Raw genomic sequence first — 22360 nt, forward strand, 5'->3', positions numbered from 1 at the left:
CCTGCTGTAGGGGTGGAGGGAAATTTCTTCTCTGTCCTTTAAAGAGTTACTGGAATAAACTGACAAAGATTAAATAAGAGAAAAGACACAGAAATTTATTAACATACAAAAGGAAAAAACTATAGCAAGGGCACATGAGGAAATACCCACTGAGGGCTTGAAATTTCTTATTAGGTAACTGATTAATCCCCAAGACATTCTATTTGGAACTTAAATGTACCCAAAGGAAAGACATTTCCTGATAGGAGAAATCGGTACTGATGTAGTTACATTCCTTAGTTTTCTTTTTTGAGAAAGATAATGGCATTTTAGGGAGTGCGAGGGCTGTGTTCTTCTTGCAGTCTGCTCTTAATACAGATAAGAGAGTTCCAGGGCTTGTATGCCTGGTAGGCAGAAGCAGTATAAGCTGCCTTTTAGGTCAGAGTATGATTCTTTGAGCCCCAATACTAGACTACCTGACTCAAAAGCCTCCAATTTGCCCTATATTTCCTCCTCTTTTGCCCTCTTCATCCTGCTTTCACCAATTCTCTTGATTCTTCCTCCTTGATTAGTTATAGGACTGCCATGACAAATATCACAGATTGGTGACATAAAAAACAGAATTTTACTCTCACTATTTTGGAGCCACAAGTCAGCGATGAAGTTAGCAGACTTGGTTTCTCCTGAGGCCTCTGTCCTTGGCTCATAGGTGGCTGTTTGCTCCCTGAATCTCTGCGGGGTCTTCCTATTGTACATGTGTTATAGTGTGCTCGCACGACTCCCACTTAAGCCTCATGTAATCATCAGTGGGGCCGAGTCTGGCGTTCGTGATTGGCTTGTTGTCTGGCGCTGGGATTGATGGTGTGAGTGCTGCACCCAGGCAGGAGTGGAGCCGAGATACCGTGTAAGGGTGGGAAGAAGGCATGGCTTCTTTCTTTTCCATGGTTTGTGTTTACTGTTTGCAGCCACCTTGAACCACTGTCCCCCACTACGTCACCTTGCTGCTTGGAGTCAACTGAGTATGGACTGAAACCCCTTAAACTCTAAGAAATAAACCTTCCCTTTCCTAATTTTGAGTGTCAGATATTTTGTCTCAGTAATGAGAGAAAAGCAACTAAAACAACATGTCTGTGTCCTGATCTCTTCTTCTTATAGGAAAAGTATCCTATTAGATGAGGATTACCCTGCTGACTTTATTTTAACTTAACTGCTTTGTTTAAGCCCCTAACTCCACATAACTCACATTCTGAAGTACTTGGGATTAGTACTTCAACATATGAGTTTTAGAGATATAATTTATCCTTTACTGCTCCTTTATGCCTCTAAATCTGTCTCTTGTCCCTCCAATGTTTTGCTGAAATTCAATCTTTCATCATTTCTTGGTTGATTAAATCATTAAAATTATTTATTAGCTTTATTGTCCTGTTTCTTGGCTCCCTTGATGTAACATTTCACCCTTTTCTGCTAGAGTGGTCTTTTTAAAATGCAAATCTGAAGAGGCTGCTTCTTGGCCTCTGACCTCCGCCTGCCTCTAGATTTTTCTCTCTTGTCCTCCTCTCTCACGCTAGAGTAATCATGCTGAACTGCTTTGGATAAAAGTCATGCTTTACCAAGTCTTTGGTAAAAGTCATGCTTTTCCAAGACATTCTTCTTTTACACATATTACATTATTTACCTGAAATCTATTCCTGTCCTTTTCTCTTTTTACTTATAATCTATGGAGAAAAATTCCCAACCACTTCCATCTGGCAGAGGCTGCTGCCATGTCAATCTGGAGCTGAATTGTGATTTTTTTCCTTTTCTATTTCTTTTACTAGATCAGCCTTAAAAACAGACAAGATATCTATCTTCATACTTTCTGTTGCATGCACTAAGTAAGCAATCATTAAATGTTTGTTGAATAAATGTGTATTTTTCCTTCTCAGCACACAATGATAATACTATTTCCTGTGTATGCTAATCTCATTGCTGGTCCACAAGGTCCTGGAGGACAAAAACTAATGCCTTGCTCTCGAGTTTTGTCCCTTTGTTTGTTTGTTTGTTTGCTTGCTTTGTTTTGTCACCCTGTTCCAGCACTAACCCAGACATCAAAAGATTCCAGCAACACTTATTGAATGGTCAAGTAGGGATCAAATTGGGGTGTAATCAATCAAAAGTGTTCTGGAAGAGAAGGCTTGTAAACTGGATTGATACTATTACAGGCAGAGATAACAAATTGCATTTGAAAGACGAGCAATTTAGAATTAGGACAAAAGGTAAAGCAGATGTTTAAAACAAACAAAATATATTTTTCCCTTGTCAATTTTTGGCAAAAGGAAGAACAGAGATGAAGACAAATTTAACGCCTAGGGTCAAAAGACCTTCCCATGAATTTTAAAAAATATATGATATTGAAACAGATTAGTCAGTTAGAGCATTTATTTTCTCATTGTGTATCTGTATGTTTTTCTGATCACCAGTGTTATAGTTCCCCCGAATCACAGCACACTCTGGCTGTGTGGGGGTCTACACTTTTCACAAAAGATGTGAGCTCATACGATCCTTACAACAACCATGAAGGGTGTTCAGGAAAGGGAGTTTCACAAATGGGAAACTAAAAGTCAGAGATTAAGAGACTTCCAAGGTCAACTAATTTAAGCTTTCCCAGGCCTTGCTTGCCTGTTTGTGTAGTTATATTAATAAAAATAAAGATTTCACTAGCTCTTGAACCTAATTTTACTATTTTTTATTTTATTTTAAAGAAAACAAAACAGAAAGAACAAAGCAGATCAGAACAGAACAATGCAAGCAACACAGAACTTCAAAACAAGACAAGAAATTAACAATGGCCACCATAATGTCTCTTGTTTTCTTCAAAATAGTTGTCTATACCTTCATACACAATAAATTCAAGCAAAACAAACTGGTATAAAACCAATCAAAACAAAAGAATGAATGCATTGTGGGCCTTCAAAACTAGACAATAGGAAATCAACAATGGCTACCATAATAACTCTTGTTTTCTTCAAAATAGCTGTTCATACCTTCATATATATTTAAAGAAAATCATAGAAAATGGACTAAAACCAATTATGAAAGAATAGAAGCATTATAGGACTTCAAACCAAGATGATAGGAAATCATCAATAGCTACCATGTCTTGTTTTCTTCAAAATAGTTGTTTAATAGCATCAACACATAATAAAATCAATTCTTGTAAACTCTTTAGGAGAAATTCTAGGCATGTATAAGCCTACACAGGTACATCTATCCTTTCTGTATTGGAGGGAAAAATAAAACAAAACAAAATATAAGAAAAACAAAAAGCCAAAAGGGACAAATAAATAACAGTAACAAAAATCCCAAAACAATAACAATGTAGGCTTTCAAAACAAGGTGTTAGGACCAATAACAGCAAAGGCTGTTATTTTGTATAGTTTTCCTTAAAAGAGTTTCTCAGATTACCAGATAAAGCATACAGAATTGACCTACTTTTATGAATCTTAATTGTTTCATTCTAAGAGCTAATAGAATTAGTAGTACAATCATTTTAGCTACCTTAAATGCATATATACAAATTTGTATCTTTTTTCTTTTCCCTTTCTTCTTTTCTCCTTTTTCCTGAGCTATTTTCCCCCTTTGAGCAATTTGTTACCCTATCATAATATTTATTGAAGATGTTCTATCTTATTTACTCTTTCAGTTTCTTATACTAGGGAGACAATATGGTATTTATACATGTGAGTTTGATTTATTTCAGTTATGAGTATGGCCTCAAGTTGCATCCGTTTACCTATAGAAGTCTCAATGTGATCCTTCTGTATAGCTGAATAGTACCCCATTGTATAAAATACTATATCTTTTCATCCATTCCTCCGTTGATAGGCATTTGGGTTGTTTACAAGGTTTGGCCATTACAAATTGTGCTGCTATAAATATGGGTATATATATATATTACTGTGTTATGATGTTTTTGATTCTTCTGGGAATATGCCCAGAAGCAGGGTACTTGGGTCAAAAGGAACCTCCAATCCCAGCTTTTTTGAGGAACCTAAGGACTCATTTCCATAGTGGTTGCACCAGTCTACACTCCCACCAACAGTGAAGACGAGTTCTTTTCCCCACAGCCTCTCCAGCATTTGTTATTGGTGGTTTTCTTGATCCTGGCCATTCTTTCTGGAGTGAGATGGAATCTCAGTGCTGTTTTAATTTGCATTTCTTAAATGACCAATGATGTTGAACATTTTTTTGTGTTTTTATTTGGCATTTGTATTTCTTCAGCTGAGAAGTGTACATTCTCTCAGATGTCCATTTTTGGATTGGGACCTTGAATTTTAGGGGCTGGCTTTTTAAAACAATTGTTTACATGTTCTAGATAGAAGTCCTTTGTCTGAGGGACAGTTGGCTAAGATATTTTCCTAATTCATGGGTTTTGCACCTAATTTTAAAAGAAACATTTGTAGCTCATCTGTACATTTGACATTATAGGACATGTTACAAAAGTTCTCAGAAAAGCAAGCTGCAGAGGATTCTTTCATTGAGCTCCCCCACCCCCGGAATCATGCTTCCCTGTACCAATGCCTTTGTATAATTCCTACCTCCATTGACTCTGGGCTGGTCTGCTGGAACGTTAGCAAAGGTGATACAAGCAGCAGCTTGAAAAGTGCTTATGTATTTAGGCATGCCCTCTCTGGCTAGTATAGACTTCTACCACCATGTGTAAAGGGGGAAAAAAAGAGTTCAGATCCTTGAAACCACCAGCCAACCTGCCAGCTGATTACAGGCCATGAATGACTTCAGGCAAGAGGAAGAATCACCCAGGAGAACCCAGCCTGAATTACTAACCTAGATAATCAGGGACAAAATAAAGTTGTTGTTTTAAGTCACTCTATTTTGGGGTAGTTTATTACACAAACAACAATAATTGATACATTGCTCTTTTACCTGATTCTGTTCTGAGTTTCTCTTCTATGGTCATTGTTTCTACATCTACTACTGATGTCATTTCACTATCTGCTGGTAGTCCTGCTAAATCAACAGTTGGCCTGATCTATTGCTCTTAGGCCTACAGTGAGGCAGAAACATCGTGGGGAAGGGTGTGGCGAAAGAAATGTGCTCACCATATGGCAGCCAGAAAGCAAAGGAAACAGGCAGCAAAGAAGAGGCTGGAACCACATGTGGTCCTCAAGTTCATAACCCTTCAGCTGGGCCCCACTTCCTGTTTCCATCACTTCCAAATAATACCATCAAATTATGATCACATCAGTGGATTGACCCACTTGTTATGGTCTACAACTAAACGTTTCCCCAAAACACTCATGTGTTTGGAAGGACCATGGTGATTCTACACCCATCAGTAGATTCATCCATTGACAAGGTCAGATGCTGTTGGGAGAGGGATCTGGTTGAAGAAACCCTGGCTCTTCCCTCCCCAACCCTTTTTTACTTTTTGGCTGTTGTGGGTTAAAACATCTTTTTTCCATTATGGCCTTCTACTATGCTGAACCAGCCTACCATGGACAGAAAATATGAACCAAAGTAGACCTCTCCTCTTTTAAATTGTAGATATCATGTATTTTTGTCCCAGGGATAAGACTACTTGATGAAGTTAGATCCCTCATGATCCACTTAGTTTCCAAAAGCCCACCAGCACCAAGACTTTAGCTCAGGACTTCTGGGGGATATTTCAAATTCAAACCATATCGGTGAGCTCAATAAACACTGGATGACTGTAAATGCATAAATGAGCCCAGCTAACACCTTGTGGGACAGAGATGACTTGTCTCAGTTGAGCCCAAATCATAATGTCATGAGCAAATAAATTATCATTATTTCAAGCCAATAACATTTGGGATCATTTGTTATACAGAAAACAATACCTAATGCAAAAAGCAAAATCAAAAAGAAAAAGCCAAATTGAGAAAGCATTTGCAGCTCATACCACAAGGGTTATAATTCTAATATAAAGTTTTCCTTATATAAATTTCCTTATTATAAAATATAAATGACCAGTGATCCAGTAGAATAAGCAATCAATATGAATATGCTATTTGTTCTAAAGAAAGTATAAATAGCTGTTTATAATATATATAATCATGTTTGATCTCATTCACAATAACATAAATTGAAAGTAAAACTATACAGAAAACCAGGCAATCTGCCTCTGCCCTGCTGGGTACCACCACCAGAAGGCCCTTTCCTCTGCATGCCCAGCATGGGCCAAAGGACTCAGGCAGATCCACTTCTGTCTGCTATGCACTGACACCAAAAGGCCGTGTCCTACATGCAGGCAGTGTGGGCATAGCTCACCTTCAGGGAGCTGCCACCAGAAGGCTCCTTCCTCCAGGCAGCCAGCTGGAGCAGGGACACACATCCAGGTAAACCTTATGCATCCATAGGCCACCATTTGAGGCACTTGGTTCCCTCCGATAGCCATCATCCACTAGCAGAGTCAAAAAAACACACCCCTGTGTGGTTGCCACCATTGTGGAAGTCTCAGTGTAAACACACAGGCCGAGAGAAGCAGCCCCACCTACATGCATCCCTGATCATCAGCAAGGGCCCAGTGTAGCTACATAGCTCTGGAGAAGCCCACTCCACTCCCTGCTACCTCCTTATAAATCTGGAATTAGAGGAACTCAGGTGCTTGTCCCATTCCCCCACACTGCCTAGGGGCAACCAACATAGGAAGTCTCTGGGACCCCACAACCAGCTTGTTGGGAGGAACCTAGGAAAATGTCAAGATGAAGGAGCAAAAGGCAAACTCAGACCTCTAGCCCACACACAGTAAATCTGGGAGATACAGTCATGGAAGAAAACAGAAGTCATACACCTAAAATCTCTGAGAGCATAGCAATTGAAGTAAGGAAACAACCTCATGAGATTGTAAAAGCAGTCAAATAGAAATAATATCTCAGGTAAAAGTAAAAATCACAAACATACTAAAAGAATTGTTCAGCAGGTCTATAGAAGACAGAGCCAAAAGAGAGAAGCACAGGAAAATGATGGAAACCTTGAATGAATGTAGAAAGGAATTACAGTGCATGAAACAGATTCAAAGAGAGATGAAGGAAATTAAAAATTCAATCAAAAGCTGGCAAATTGCTTGAAAGAGACTGAAGATAGACTTTCAGACCTTGAAGACAGGATTACAGTTAGTGATTGTGAAAGGAAAGATCTCTTAAAAATAACACAGGATCAGGAAATAAAGATTCAATGACTGCAAGATGATGCAAAGAAGCATAACTTAAGAGTGATAGGTATCGGTGAAGAAGCAGGGGTCAACACAAATGAAATTAAAAGGACATTCACCAGAAGTAATAGAAGAAAACTTCCCAAACATGGGAAATGGATCTGGCATGCAGGTAAGTGAGGCATATAGGGCACCAACTAGCCATAAGCAAAGTAAATCTACAGCCAGACATATAATAATCAAGATCCCAGAAATTCAACACCAAAACAGAGTATTAAAAGCTGTTACAGCAAAGATCACCTATAAAGGAAAACCAATCAAAATCACAACAGACTTATCAACACAAACCATCAAGTCAAGAAGAGTTTGGAGTGAAGTGATTCAAATCCTGAAAGGAAACAACTTCCAACCCAGATGGATCTACTCTGCCAAACTTTCTTTCACACTTGATAGAAAAATAAGATACTTCCATGATAAAGAACAACTGAAGGAATCCATGACCACCTACAGAGAATGCTAAAGGATATTCTAAAGAGAGATAAAGATGACCATGTTTCTGGGAACAGCAGTTTAGGAGGATCACCAAACAAGATAGGCAATGGAATGAAGGGGAAAAGTGGAGGGCCAACAACAGGAGAATAGCAGGGCAAAGACAAACTAATGCATACTGATTGTACCATGATTGTAGAGGGCCTCAGGTTAGCAATAAAAAGAAGCAAAGAGAGCGGATCAAGAAACAAGATCCATCAATATACTGTATACAAGAAACACATCTAATTAAAAAGGAAATTCATAGACTGAAAATCAAAGGAGAGGAAACAGTTATTCCATGTGACTAGACAAAAAAAAATCAAGAGTAATTGACTATCAGCTGCAGAATGGATAAGAAAGCTATGATGTTTTCACGCAGTAGAAAGCTACCCAGCCATAAAGCAGAATAATCTCAAGGCTCCGGTAGGTAAATAGATACAGCTGGAGATCATGTTCATGGCCGAAACAGTTAAAACTCATATGCATGAACTCTAGCATAAGAAACAGAAGGAGTTAATGGGATCCAAAAGCAAAATAGTTAATGTAAGAGCTAAGGGGATGAAACACCTGGGAGGGAAACGTGGAAACTACTGTCAATGTCTTACTGTTTTATCTTGAAATCTCGCACTGCTTACACCATTTTGTTAGGTTTGGCTTTGTTCTGTCTTGTTTTGTTAGATTTTATGCTGTCAGATGGTAGGGGCAGCTATTTTGAATATTTTGTGGTAATCATGGTTTCCTATTATATTGCTTTGAAGTCTTATAATGCTTTCATTCATTGGTTGGATTGGTTTTATTCTGTTTTGTTTGATTTTATTATGTGTGATGGTATGAACAGCTATTTGGAAGAAAACAAGACATTATGGCAGCCATTGCTGATTTACTTTCATCTTGTTTTGAAGTCCTACCATGCTTTTGTTCTTCTGTTTTTGTTGGTTCTATCTTATTATGTCTTATTAGATTTTATGATGTGTGATGGTATAAATAAATTTTTTAAGGAAAATGAGATATTATATAGTCATTGTTCATTTCCTGTTATTTGCTTTTGAAGTCCTGTAATGCATTCATTCTCTTCATTCATAACTATTTTGTTATGTTTGATACTATTGTGTGTGAAGGTATGCTCAACTACTTAAAAGAAAAGAGACATTAAGGTAGCTACTGTTGATATCCAGTTGTCTTGTTGTGAAGTGCTATGCTGCTTGCATTGTTCCATTCTGATTTGCTTTATTCTTTTCTTTTTTTAATTCTTTTTAAAATAAAATAAAATAAATAAAATTAAAATTAAAAAATAAAGTGAAACTATATTGAGATTCTATTTAATTTATCAGATTGGCAAGCATGCTGTTTGGCAAAGCTATGGGGAAACAGATATTCTCATAGACTGCAGTTGGAAGTATAACTTGCTAAAAATCAATTTGATAATAACTATGAAAATTAAAAATTAAATTGTTTAACCTAGTAATTGTACTTCCAAGAATTTATCCTGAATGTACTATCAAAACAAAATGATATATGTACAAGGTTATTCATTGCAGTATTACTTCTAATAGCAAGGGACTGGCAACAGTCCACATGCTCATGAAGAAGAACTAACAAATGAATTATATTCATGCATATAATAGAATATTGTACAACTATGAAAAAGTATAAAGAAGTTATATGATGATATTATATATGCATATAAGTTATGATGCTGTGAAAAACCACCCATGGCATGTTTTAAAATGAAGCTAGTTGCAAACGTTTATATACATTTGAATTTGCTCCTAATGTCACTATTACAGAAAATCTCAAAATACAGTTGGTATATTAACCACATATATATATTATTTCCTTAAATATGTTTGGTTCCTTATGGTCAGAAACTGCTTTATTCATCTTTACAAAAGAGAAAAACCATGTAAAAATCTTAGTCAAAGGTTGGTGCATAGAAAAGACTCATTGTATACTCCCTGTTTCTAGATATATAACCTACTGCTTGGTAAATTCTTTACAGTGCTAAGAAGAAGTGACATTTAGGTAAAGATAAAAGCCGTATCACCATGAATCTGTGGCCTTAGCAAGTTAGTTATTGTAACTTTTTGACACTTCTACTTAAAACTCAAAAAATCACAGTTGAGATTGTTCTCATAGTTTATATTCATACCAAAAATCAAGATCAAGTGCAATTTTGCCCTTACATCCACAGGAGGTTTCTGCCTTTCTGAGTTGGCTTAAGGATACCTACATTACTGTTTGCTACTGCTCACCTGGCACTGTCCCCAGAGTGGATTGTACCAGCTGGCAGGCAGTTGGACAAAGACTGCTATTTTTAATGAAGAGGCTGGGGAGGCTTCACAGATGAGTAATTACTTGAATAAAATGAGAAAATATCCATGGAATATCTTGAAAAGAGTCTTTCAGGCAGCTGAGAGAGCAACTTGAAAGAAACAGCAAAGAGAATGATAGCTGATAAAGACCTGAAGAAAATCATATAGTGCTTCTTTCAGTGTTCTATTTTCTGTATTGAGAAATGAGTTTCATAGTTATTTTAAAGTTATTTTAAACAACAAACTATTTAGTTAAGAGCCAGGGAAGTTAAGAGATTCAGTGGTGTAAGCACCTGCCTGGTGAGTACAAGGTCATAAGTTTGATCCCCGGTTCCCAAAACAAAACAAAACAAAACAAAACAACTCTTTAATCATAATGACCAAATGTTGACAAAAATAAGTGTGTCATCAATCAAAAGTTGCCACTTTATATGGCTGAATTTTCTTTCTTTCCTTTCTTTTCTTTTATGATTCCAGTAAGATTATTAGGGGTACCTCAGTTAGTCTGTCTGTCAGTCCTGCTAAATTTGAGCAAAAGGGGAGTCTGATCAACTCCCATTAGTTAGGATGACCCTAGAGGGAAGGGGGTTGGAATGTTTAACTTCTGAGTGCCTACTGAATGAATATGTGAGTGGAACAAACAGTGTAGCCTATAGGCTGTTCTGTCTGTGCACCGAGACTGGAGAGCACTAGTCATGGTGGCTGGTTGGGCCTTCACCTGAGGCTCTATGGAGACTGACATATGGCATAATAGCCTCATACCCATCTTAGCTAAATGGAGCCTAAATATCCACAAGGGGTGCACCCAGGTGGGCATCTGAATGGTCTCTCTCTGAGGGACACCTACCATTTGTTGTGCTATCATTCAAGGGTATACAACACTCATGCAGGAAGTAAAAAATGTGAATTAATTCGTCAAAATCCACAGTTCCTGACTACAGGGAAAAGGGCTTTTCTGAGATTACAGAGTTAAAAATGAAAGTGAGTCACTTCCTGCATTTCAAAGAAAAAAAAGGTAAAAGAGGCCCATTATTCCTGAGAATTCCACGTTGGCCTCCTTGTCAGCTGCTGCAATTGCTACCATCATTTTTCATCTACTTCCAGTCAATTTACTGGTTTCAGCTATTCATTGCCTGCATCCTTCCATCTAGACCTTTCCCCTGAACCTTCTGCTTCAAAAAATAAAAGCTTCCAGGGGTTACAAATATCTGCTAATTCTCATCTGTACTTACTCAGGTTGACCCAAGATATCCCCTATCCACCTTAAAAAGACAACAAAAAGTTGCAAAGTCCTACTGTGAGGAATCATACAAGTTCTAAAAGAGTTCAGGAGCATTTTGTAACCAGCTCAATAAAAATTTTGCTAAAAGATCAGCTATACTAGTAGACATCCTTACATACACATATAACCCAAGTACATATTAATTAACTCTAGCACTCTTAAACTTTGAGAAATTCTGCCTTAGATCCACCACTCCAGAATTTATCAGGATAGCTCCTCTGTGGCTCACTCTAAAGAGACAACACATGCAAAGCCTTGCTCTGGTTACTCTGGACACTGACTAGTTCATGCATGGCTGAAGCTTAAGGACACTATTCACAGGATTTCTCCACGACTATTCCCTTTGATCCTTTTCAGGCTGCTTATCCTAGTCCTTGCTTTGTCTTAGCTCTATGGATGATTGCCCCCCCCCCAAATAAAAATATAACCAGTAAGACTCTTACAAATGAAAAAGATTTAATGAACATCCAAGGCACTTTGGATACTGTCCTTGCAAATGAAGAGGAAAGAAGGCCTATAATAAGGGAACAAGCCACAAACTCCTGGTAGGACTTTTCAACCTTAGAGGACTTGGCTAAGGCCCATCATAAGACCACTGATAGCCCCAATAGTTCTAGTTGGGCCTTGTAGCAGAAGATCACTTGTAATATACCCAGCAAAGATTTGTAGGGAAAACTAAAAGGGGGGGGGGGTGTAGCAGAAGATGCCCTCCCAGCCAATATGCTTTGGTTTATTAGCTGCCCAGTTCCAGTTTCAGTTGCTTTTGTTTCTTAGAAATGGCTGCACATTGAGATGCATAATTGGTCACTATGATGCATATTGTAAGAACCAATCATCAATTGACAGGCCATTCTGCCTCTGTACTTCCTACTTGCTTGTCCCATACAAGCCTTAGACCATGGGAGATCAGGGACTGATATTTTGGGAATGATCCATATCAGTGCCCGTCAACAAAAATAAATCTGCCTCCAAATCCGGAGTGTGATTTCAGTGTTTCTGCTTGCCACTGCAAGACTATGAGATTGGAAGAAGAGACAATGAGCTTATAAACAATACTCTTGTGGATTTCGGTATATAAAGGTACAGAGAGATAGGATGAGGATGTGGAATTATGGGAGAGACAATTTAAGTTGGAAATATTCATTCTTCAATTGGCATTTATCAAGCACCTAGTAATTGCCAGGCATAGATTATGAAAAAAATATACTCCATATTCCTTTAGCAGGTGCTTTGAGTGCCTGTAGCCCACCTGAAAGCACTTCTCACATTATGTCTGTGCAGATTTCCAGCATCCTATCTCTGATACAGATCAGACCACCTCTTGTTTCTGCTTCAGGATTCCCTGAGGGAAGCTGATGGAATTATCCATTTGAGAGGAAACCTACCTATATGCTAATAGTAGTTATCCAATCAAGGAGAAAAACTGATGCTTCATGGTACAGTAGAGTCAACAGGCAGGAGAAAATGGAATTTAATGAACAACTAGGAGGATTACCATTAAATAGAAGGTGGAACAAACTAATCTTTACAATAACTGGTAAGAACACCATATGTGTAAGGGCATAGTTGGACTGGTTGATTTAGGGGAGCAAGTAGATGATCTTTTCAGATTAGTTCTAGTTTTTCAGTTAAATAAGTAACAAGATCAACACTTGAGTATAAATTTTGGTGAAAAGATTTAAGGTCAATGAAAAAGGAGAAAGTATGAAATAGTTATCCATAACATTCATTGCATTTGTTGCACTGTTCTAATCACTTGGGATAGGTACGTGAACTGAACAGAAATTCAGAACTTCATCGACCTCACTCATGATGAATTTGCTAGAAAAATTTGCTTAGGTTCCTCAAAAGAACTTTGTCATCAAGATGATTACTGACTGTGCTGTGACATCAAGATGATCTCTGAGAATGTTCCTAATGGTGGACAGTCAGCTTTAGCTCTTTCGAGGTTCTGAGGTCCAAGAGAGTGTCTCTGGAGGATACAAAATAGAAATAGAAAAATTCAAAATTAAGGCTAGCATTCAAAAATATATGACTAAAGTAAATTTAATTTTACTTACTGAGCCCACCTTTCACTTGCACTTTTCAATTATTTTTCCCTTTAAAACTGTCTGTAATATCTTTACATTACTTTTTCATAAATGTAACTATGAATATGCTCTGAAGCTCAAATTACTTTTCACTCTACAGGATGAGAAAACTTATTTTTATTTTCTGGATGCTTTTCAACCTGACTTTCAAGTTATCTATGCAATTCTTGTGTCTATATATTTCTTTATGTGAATATTTTACTCCATCCAGGCTACTTTATTGATGGCCATTAACCTTTGCACACGCTTGGCAAATATGATGCTCTTTACCTATAACTCCACACCTCTCTGTCTTAATATTCTTATCAACTTTCAAGGACCTATTCCTCTCTACCAAGTCCTCTAGTGAAAACCCCCCAAAATCTCTGCCATTTCTCATGCCTCAAACTGTTTATTTAATTATTATGTCTTGTCATTCTATCTAAACTTATAATGATCTTATATGTATCAATTTCTTATCTTCACAACTAGATTGTAAACTGTTTGCAAGCAAGCAATGCCTTATGTATCTCTATCTGCAATTTTGCATTTGGAAAGTCAATTCCTATTCAGCATTTGATTTTGTATGCTGACTCAGAGACAAAAAGGATTCCAACAAGGAGCCTTCAGCTGACACCTCTGAATGGTGGTTCCAGTTACAGGAGGGTCACACAAAAAACCACCTATCATTTGTTTTCACTCATTAAGAAATTCTTTGCGTTAATTCAACATTTTGCCCCATAACTTAAGTAAAATTATGTTGAAAGCAATTTAATTAAAACTCTTGTGATTTTGCAAGATTGTCAAAATTTCTAGTTTCCATAAGCAGAACCAGAACTTATAAAAGGCAGCATTTTCAAATATCAGCGTAGTAGTCACAAGACCAAAAATTTAGGTTTGCTTAAAGATGAAATTCTGAAAAGTTTTTCCCACACTGGTTATGTTGCTTGACTGGTACATTTTGCAAATGTAGCTTCCTGTCAAACAGACACAGTAGACAAAATACACCATCCTGTTCCTCACACATATATACATACATCCTTTATTTCTTTGGCTAAATAAATATGATAGAAATCTTTGAATGTCAGAATGGGCCAAACAACTAAATTAAAAGACAGCAATCACTACTGTATGGAATCTCAAATTCTTCGTTCCTCAAATGAAGTCACACTTTTTGAAACTGAGTCATAGTATTTTATTTTGTATTTTTATTTTTGCCCAGCAAAAATTTATTTAAAACTTAATCTTCACCAAAAGTATATGATTGTTGTAGTAAACAAGAAAATTAAGGCATCTTCTGCCTTCTAGAGGTTTATAGTTCAGTGATAGGAGGAATGTGATATAAAGTTATTAAAATTAGGTTAGAGAGGACAGATATTCAAGTTGGAAAGAGCAAAAATATAGAGAAGAATAATCTGGCTGAAAAGGAAAAAGTTCAAGAAAGGCTTCAGAGAAGATATTTTAAAGGATGCAATTTATTGGTGATGCCTCAATAAAATTATCACATGACCCAGAAATTCTATCCTTTGTATATAACCCCCAAGGTTGAAAACAAGTATAAACAGTAACTTATATACATAAGGTCTTTAAAAGCAGGTGAGTTACTGGTCTAATGAGGTAGTGCTGTGCTGTTGTAAGTTTATAGAGAATATTAAGATATCTTTACTGTATAAAACCTGTTACTCTGGGCTGGGGTGCAACTGTTGTAGGGTCCTTGCTTAGTGTGCACAAGGCTCAATTTCCAGCACTGCAATAAAGTTTTTTTAAGTTACCTTATTCTATTAGGTATGGCAAATTGCTGAAATTCAAAAAATTATACTAAATTATACTTTATATTGTCAAGACAAAGAATCCTTATGATATTTTACTTAAAAATAATCTTATAGCAATACAGATTGGAATATGACCTTCTTGTATGAGATATTTAAAACTAATTCAGTGATCCATTGAGAGTAAATGCTGTGCAAATGAGCTACTTTTCCAGAATTCTACCTGTTCAGTAAAAATGAATACTCTGGAATGCAGTAAGCTTCTTGGAACCGTATTTTCTGACATTCAAGGGAGGCTCATATGAAAGGAGTCAAGTTCCTTTATGCTTAGAAACACTTCCAAGAAGAGCAGTACACTGACTTACTGATTGGAAAGGAAATTCAAGCATTTTGGGAACTTAGTTTACATCATCGAGTCAAGCTGGAAACACAATATCCACTCCCATTCATTCCTGGGCCTTGTTAAGGCTTGACGTTGTTCAGAATTTCTTTATCCCCTTTTTGATTAAGAAGATAGTTAAATTAAAATCTCTTTCTGAGGGATTATCTTAGTTCACTGATTGAAAATCTTTAAAATCAGACAGGAGCTTTGCTGCAGAGGGAGAATGAGAGCCAGGATTAGTGCTGGCTTGTGGAGAAATAACAGGAATCACATACATGGTTTTATATGTTTTAGTGGGTTGAACATATACAGAGTAGTATATCTTTAACATATAATTAGTACAAAAATTATCACTGAAGGAAAAACAGGTGAGAACGAACAGAAGAAAGGAGGAAGAGAGACAAAATGAAGGAGAAAGAAAAGGCAGAAGAGATGAGAGAAAGTTGTTCAAGAAACTGCAATTTCTGGCACATTTAAACCACGAATATAAACATAGTTTGCTATTTAATATTATTCTCATGATTTCATCTCTTATCTACACAAATATACAAGTTCCCCTAAGAGAATGAAACAAATCATTCAGCCCACATACATGGTGTTTCCTCCAGGGGACAGACATCCAGGTGGCCTTGGTTATAACCCTAGGCACAAGCTCCTGCTTCCCCTCACCTGCATAAGCTAAGTGATATCAATGTAAATTCTCCACTGTTGACTGTCCTCTACATCATATTATCTTCTGGCTTCCAAACTGCATCAGTGTCCTTCTCTTGGTTAATAATACAATGATACCACTCCTCACCTCATTTCCCGATAGCCTTTTTATTTATTTATTTTTGTCTTTTTGAGACACCATCTTGTGATGCAGTCCAGCTAGCCTGGAGCTCATTTTGCAGTTAATGCTTTTTTTGACTTAGCAATGCTCCTCCTGCCTCAGCCTCCTGAGTGCTGGGTCAACAGCCTCTTAAGTATAAAATGTAATGACTTTTCTGTCCATCCTGCCTTAGTTTTTCTGCAGCATTTAGTCATTCAAAAATTCCTTGGAGAAATATTTGTTAAGAGCTTACTACATGGATCAATGGACTTAGCAGATATCTATAAAACATTCCATCACATTTTTCTCAATAGTTCTTGGAACATTCTCCAAAATAGATCATATTTACGCTTTAACAAACACAAAAAATTAAATAATTTCTTGCATCATATGTCACAAAGGAATGAAATTAGAAATCAACAGAAAGAGAAGCTACAGAAGGCATAAAAATATGGAGAGTAAGCAATTTATTTGTGAACAATCAGTGAGTTATTGAAGAAATCATGGAAGAAATTAAAAACTGTCAGAATCAAAGAAAGAAGAGAGTACAGTTACCAAAGACTGCAATATAGCAAAGGCAAATCTAAGAGGGACTTTACAGCTGTCAGTGCCTACTTCAAAAATTCAGGGAAATTTCAAATAAATAAAATAATAATGCATTTCAAAGTCTTAGAAATACAAGAACAAGGCAAAAGTTCATCTAATGGGAGCAAATATAGATCAGGGATTTTAATCTATCCCATAAACAGGATAGAAACTGAAAGAACAATACACAAGATGAGTGAAACAGAGAGTTGGTTCTTTGAAAAGATAACAAAGTTGATAAAACCTTAGACACACTAAAAGAAAGAAAACACAAATCAATACAATTAGAGATTAAACGAGGATATTACAATGGACACTACTAAAGTCCAGAAGATTACTAAATATTATTTTGACAGCCTATATTGCAGAAAATCAGAGAATCTAGAAGATATGGATGTATTTCTAGCCCAAAACTGAGTGAAGAGGATGTTTTAAAAAACTAAACATTTTGATAATGAGCAACAATGAGATTGAAGTAGTCATTAAAAATCTCCCAACAAGGAAAAGCAGATTCACTGCTAAATTTTACCAGCCCCCCAAAGAAATAGCAGTAGTGCTTCTCATACTATTTCATGAAATGCAAAAGAAATGAATGGGCTTAACTTATTCTAGGAAGCAACATCAGCCTGATATGAAAACTAGGCAGGGATATGACAATAAAGAAAACTGTAGACCAATATCTTAGATGACTAGACATGCAAAAATCTTAATAAAGTACATGCAAACTGAATTCAACAATGCATTAAAAATGGCAAACCATGATCAGTTGGTTTCATTCCAAGGATATAAAGATGCTCAACATAACCAAATCAATTTTTAAAAAATCACATAAGTAAAACCAAGAATAAAAATCATATAATCACCCCAAATGACATAGAAAAATTCTTCAGCAAAATTCAGCCCTCTTCATGATAATACTAGGTAATGAAGGATCATATCTCACTTTAGTAAATGCCATATATGACAAACCCACAGCCAACAACTATAAGGAAAAACTAAAACCATTTCCTTTAAATTCAGGAGAAACACGTATTCTTATTTAATATAGTTCTTGAAATTTTAAATAGAGCAATCAGGCAAGAGAAAGAAATAAAGAGGATAGAAATAGGAAAAGAACTTAAACTACTCTTGTTTCAGATGATAAGATTTTATACTTAGAAGACCTTACAGACTCCACTGAAAGACTCTGACAGTCAGTAAATAAATTTAGCAAAATAGCAATAAAATCAGCAATTAAAAAGCAAGCGCTTTTTAATACATCAATAATGACCTAAGAAATAATCAGGAAAACAATTCCATTCACCATAGCTTAAAAAATATCTAGAGATCAATCTAACTAAGGAGGTGAAAGATATTTGCATTGAAAATTTCAGAAAACTGAAAGAAATTGAAGACACTAGAAGATGAAGAGATATGTATATTCATCAATTGGCAAAATTAATGTTTTAGCGTTATTACCTAGAGTAATCTGTAGATTCAATGAAATTTCCAACAAAATATCAACAACCTTCACAGAACTAGAAGAAAAACCTCAAATTCATATGGAGACAGAAAAGATCCAGAATGGTCAAAGTAATCATACACAAAAGGAACAAGACTGGATGCATGCAATATCTGCAATTTCAAATTGTTTTCAAATTATACTACAAAGCTATAATAACAAAAACAGCATGGTACAAATGTAGACACATATCTCAGTGGAACAGAATAGAGGTTGCAGAAACAAGCCCATGCAACTACAACCGTCTGATTTTGGACAAAATCCCAAAAATTATATTAAAGGAAAAACAGCTTGCTCAACAAGTGGTGCTAGAAAAACTGAATATCTACTTATGGAAGGTCAATATAGATTCTTATTTCTTACTGTATACAAAAGCCAATACAAAGTGGGGTGGGGAGAGCAATGCTTTAAGACTTGTAGCCTTGAAAAATTGGAGGAATACCTGAAACCATAGACACAGGCAGACTTCCTAAAAATAATTCCACACACCTAAGAAATAGCTGCAAGGATAAACACGGAACTATAGATGTCCTCCCAAAGCCCCATGTGGTTATAAATAAAGCTATACCCAGGCATATAGTAATCAATATCCCAGAAATTTAGCACAGGAAAAGAACATTAAAGGATGTTAGAGACAAGAAACAGATCATCTATAAAGGAAAACCATCAAAATCATGGCAGACTTGTCAACACAAATCCTCAAGTCGAGAAGAAGTATGAGTGAAGTGTTTCAAATCCTGAAAGAAAACAACTTCCAACCCAGATTGACATACCCTGAAACTATCTTTCAAAACTAATGGAGCAACAAGATGCTTCCATGTCAAAAAACAACTGAAGGAATTCATGACCACCAAACCAACTCTACAACAGAGTGCTAAAGGATATTCTAGAGAGAGATAAAGATGACCACTATTTCAGGAACAGCAGCAGGAGGCAATCGCCAAACAGGGCAGGCAATGGAATGGAGGGGAAAGGAAGGGGGGCCAACAGCAGGAGGACAGCATGGCAGAGATGAGCCAGTGCATGTTAGTTGTAACCACTAATGTAGATGGCCTGAATTCACCAATAAAAGAAATACAGGGAGAGCATATCAAGAAACAAGACCTATCAATAAACTGTACACAAGAAGCACATTTAACTCAAAAGGAAATTCATAGACCAAACATAAAAGGAGAGAAAATAATTGTTCCACGTAACAGGAAACCAGAAAAAAAGTAGGGTTAGGAGTCTATCAACTGCAGAATGGGTAAGAGATAATATTTTTATATGATGGTCAGCTAATAAGCTGTAAAGGAGGATACTCTCAAGGTTCTTGTAGTAATGCATGCAACTTGAGATCACACTTATGGGTGAAATGGGTCAGACTAATATAGGCGAACACTGTGTTACCTTGCTAGCACAAAAAACTGAAGGAATTAGTGGGATCCAAAATGTATAATAGATATGTGAAAGGATAGGGGAAGAAATGTCTAAAAAGGAAAGGTGGCAAACATTGTTAATTTCCTATTATCATCGTTTGAATTCCTGCATTGTTAGGTTTGATTTTATTCTGTCATGTTTTATTTGATTTCATTATGTCTGATGGTATGTACAGCTACTTTGAAAATAACAATATATGTTAGCCAATGTTGATTTCCTATTATCTTGTTTTGAAGTTCTGTAATGCTTCCATTCTTCTGTTTTGGTTTTATTCTGTTTTGTTTTGTTTTGTTTTGTTTGATTTTATTGGGTCTGATGGTATGGACAGCTATTTTGAAGAAAACAAGAGATACCATAGTAGCCACTGTTGATTTCCTATTATCTTGATTTGAAGTCTTGTATCACTTTCATTGTTCTGTTTGATTGATTTCATGATTTTATTTTGTTTAGTTTTATTCTCTTAAAAAAAGAAATCAAGGACTGAGAAATGTAAGGTTGTGAGTTTGATTCTCAATACAAAACAAAAAGAGAGAGAGAGAGAAATTGAAGCTAGTGGCCCGATGTGGGGAAAGGAGCACTTCTCCACTCTTGGTGTGAGTATAAACTGGTGATGCCACTGTGGTAATCAGTGTGGAGATTCCTCAAACTAGTTCTAGAGGTTCCATTTGACCCAGTTATTCTGTGCCTTAGTATCGCCCCAAAAGAATTAAAAGCATCATACCACAGTAATATATGCATATCCATGTTCATAGCAGCACATTTTGTAATAGCTAAATCTTGAAATAGCCTAAGTGTCCACCAATGGATGAATAGAGATAGAAGATGTGGGTTTTTTAAATATACAATTGGGTATTACCCAGCCATAAATAAGGATAAACTTGAGACATTTATAGGTAAGTGGATGCATCTACAGTCTATGCCCTTAAGGGAAATAAATTTGACATACATGTGTAAATATCACATTATATCTCTGATGTGATAAAATGTAACTGTAAATAAGGACCAAAGGGAATAACAGACATTATGAAATAGAGAGAAAGGGTTCAAATGGGGAAAAGCACAAGGAATGAGGAAGGGGGAAAGGAAGGAAGGGAAAAGGGAAAAACCAAGAAAAGAAAGATAAGAGAAAACTTTTTTAAGAAAGAAGAGGAACAGGGGTAGAAGGCAGGGGATGGAAATAGGGGGAAAATCAGAATCAACATATATCATGTACATGTACAAATTCCATATGATGAATGGGATAGATATCTGAAATATGCCCATAAACCTAATTAATGTTTTAAGAAAAATAAAAAAAGAACTAAAGAAGTAGAGTTTAAAGTAACAGATGATTTATTTGAAAGCGGAGGTGGGAGAAGAGAGAGATGACAGATTCCTATACTGTATGAGCAGAGAGAACTGAAAAGTAAAATACTCATTGGATTTTAATCTCCAGTTCCATTTATTGGGATCCTTCTCTGTCATTTAGGCTGCTGCAATCTGATTGATTTGCCAACTGTCTTTGATTCAAACCTTTGATTTCTCCTGGCCATGACTTTTCCCTGTCCTTTGGTAGTGGATAAGAGTATGGGAGGGTGCTTTATGAGAAGGTAGTTTAGGTTTAAAGATTAAAGAGAAAGTGTGTGATTCTTATGTCAATAGTGCACCTAGGATCTCGGGCTTAGCTTCTTCCTCTTGCATAGCCTTTGTCTTTCTAACTGCTTGAATCAAGCTGCAGAGGCTGAAACTGCCTTTAGTAGAATTCTCCATTAAATTTTAATAAAGCTCAGTGAGGCTTGCAGTCTATCTTTTCCCTACGCATAGAGTTTCTGTACCTACAGGACAAAATACCCAAAGCACACAACTTGAAGGAGGAAAAGCTTATTTTAGTTTGCATTTTATTTTATTAAGTTTTAAAAAAAAAAAAAAACTGGAAATTTCCCTTTCACTCTACAGCCAGCCAATAAGCCAACTGTCATTTCTACCTTCCAAACTTGCCCCCAAGCTGCCTGGGACCAGTTCATTAGTCTCATCTCTCACTTATCAGAGACTTGGCCAAGATCTCCAAACTCCCAAGTGAATGAGACAAGTGGTATTATTTTTAAGACTCCAGGAGGATCAAACCCTCTTGCAGAGTTAAGAGACTCTGGGGCCTAAGACAAGGGATGTCTCTGAGTGGCCCATATTTATTTACTTTTCAAACAAGGAAGGGGTTAGAGTGGAAAATGCAGGAAACTGAGCAGGACGTTGGGAGTGGTTCAAGGACTTTTCAGAGTAAGAGATTATGTTAATTTGGGAGAACTATCTTATGTTAGTTTAGGAAAAGTATCCTAGGAAAGTCTCCAGGTTGATTTTCACTACCGGAGTGAGATGCCTGCAGCTACAATCTCTATCTTGTTAATTGGGGTTGGAGCCAGGTGTCCTCAGCTGTGGCCTTACCTTGCCCTTTGAATCATCTCTTTATTCTCAGGTTTGCCATGCTCTCGCTGTGCTGCAGCTCTGCACATGTGTTCAATTTCCAGTTTCAATGGCTCCTGACATTCACTTCCATATTTATTCTCTACAATTCA

This window comes from Cavia porcellus, unplaced genomic scaffold (genome assembly GCF_034190915.1).
Source record: "Cavia porcellus strain 051 isolate PalLab524CR breed Dunkin Hartley unplaced genomic scaffold, mCavPor4.1 scaffold_1, whole genome shotgun sequence".
NCBI classification, from domain to species: Eukaryota; Metazoa; Chordata; class Mammalia; order Rodentia; family Caviidae; genus Cavia; species Cavia porcellus.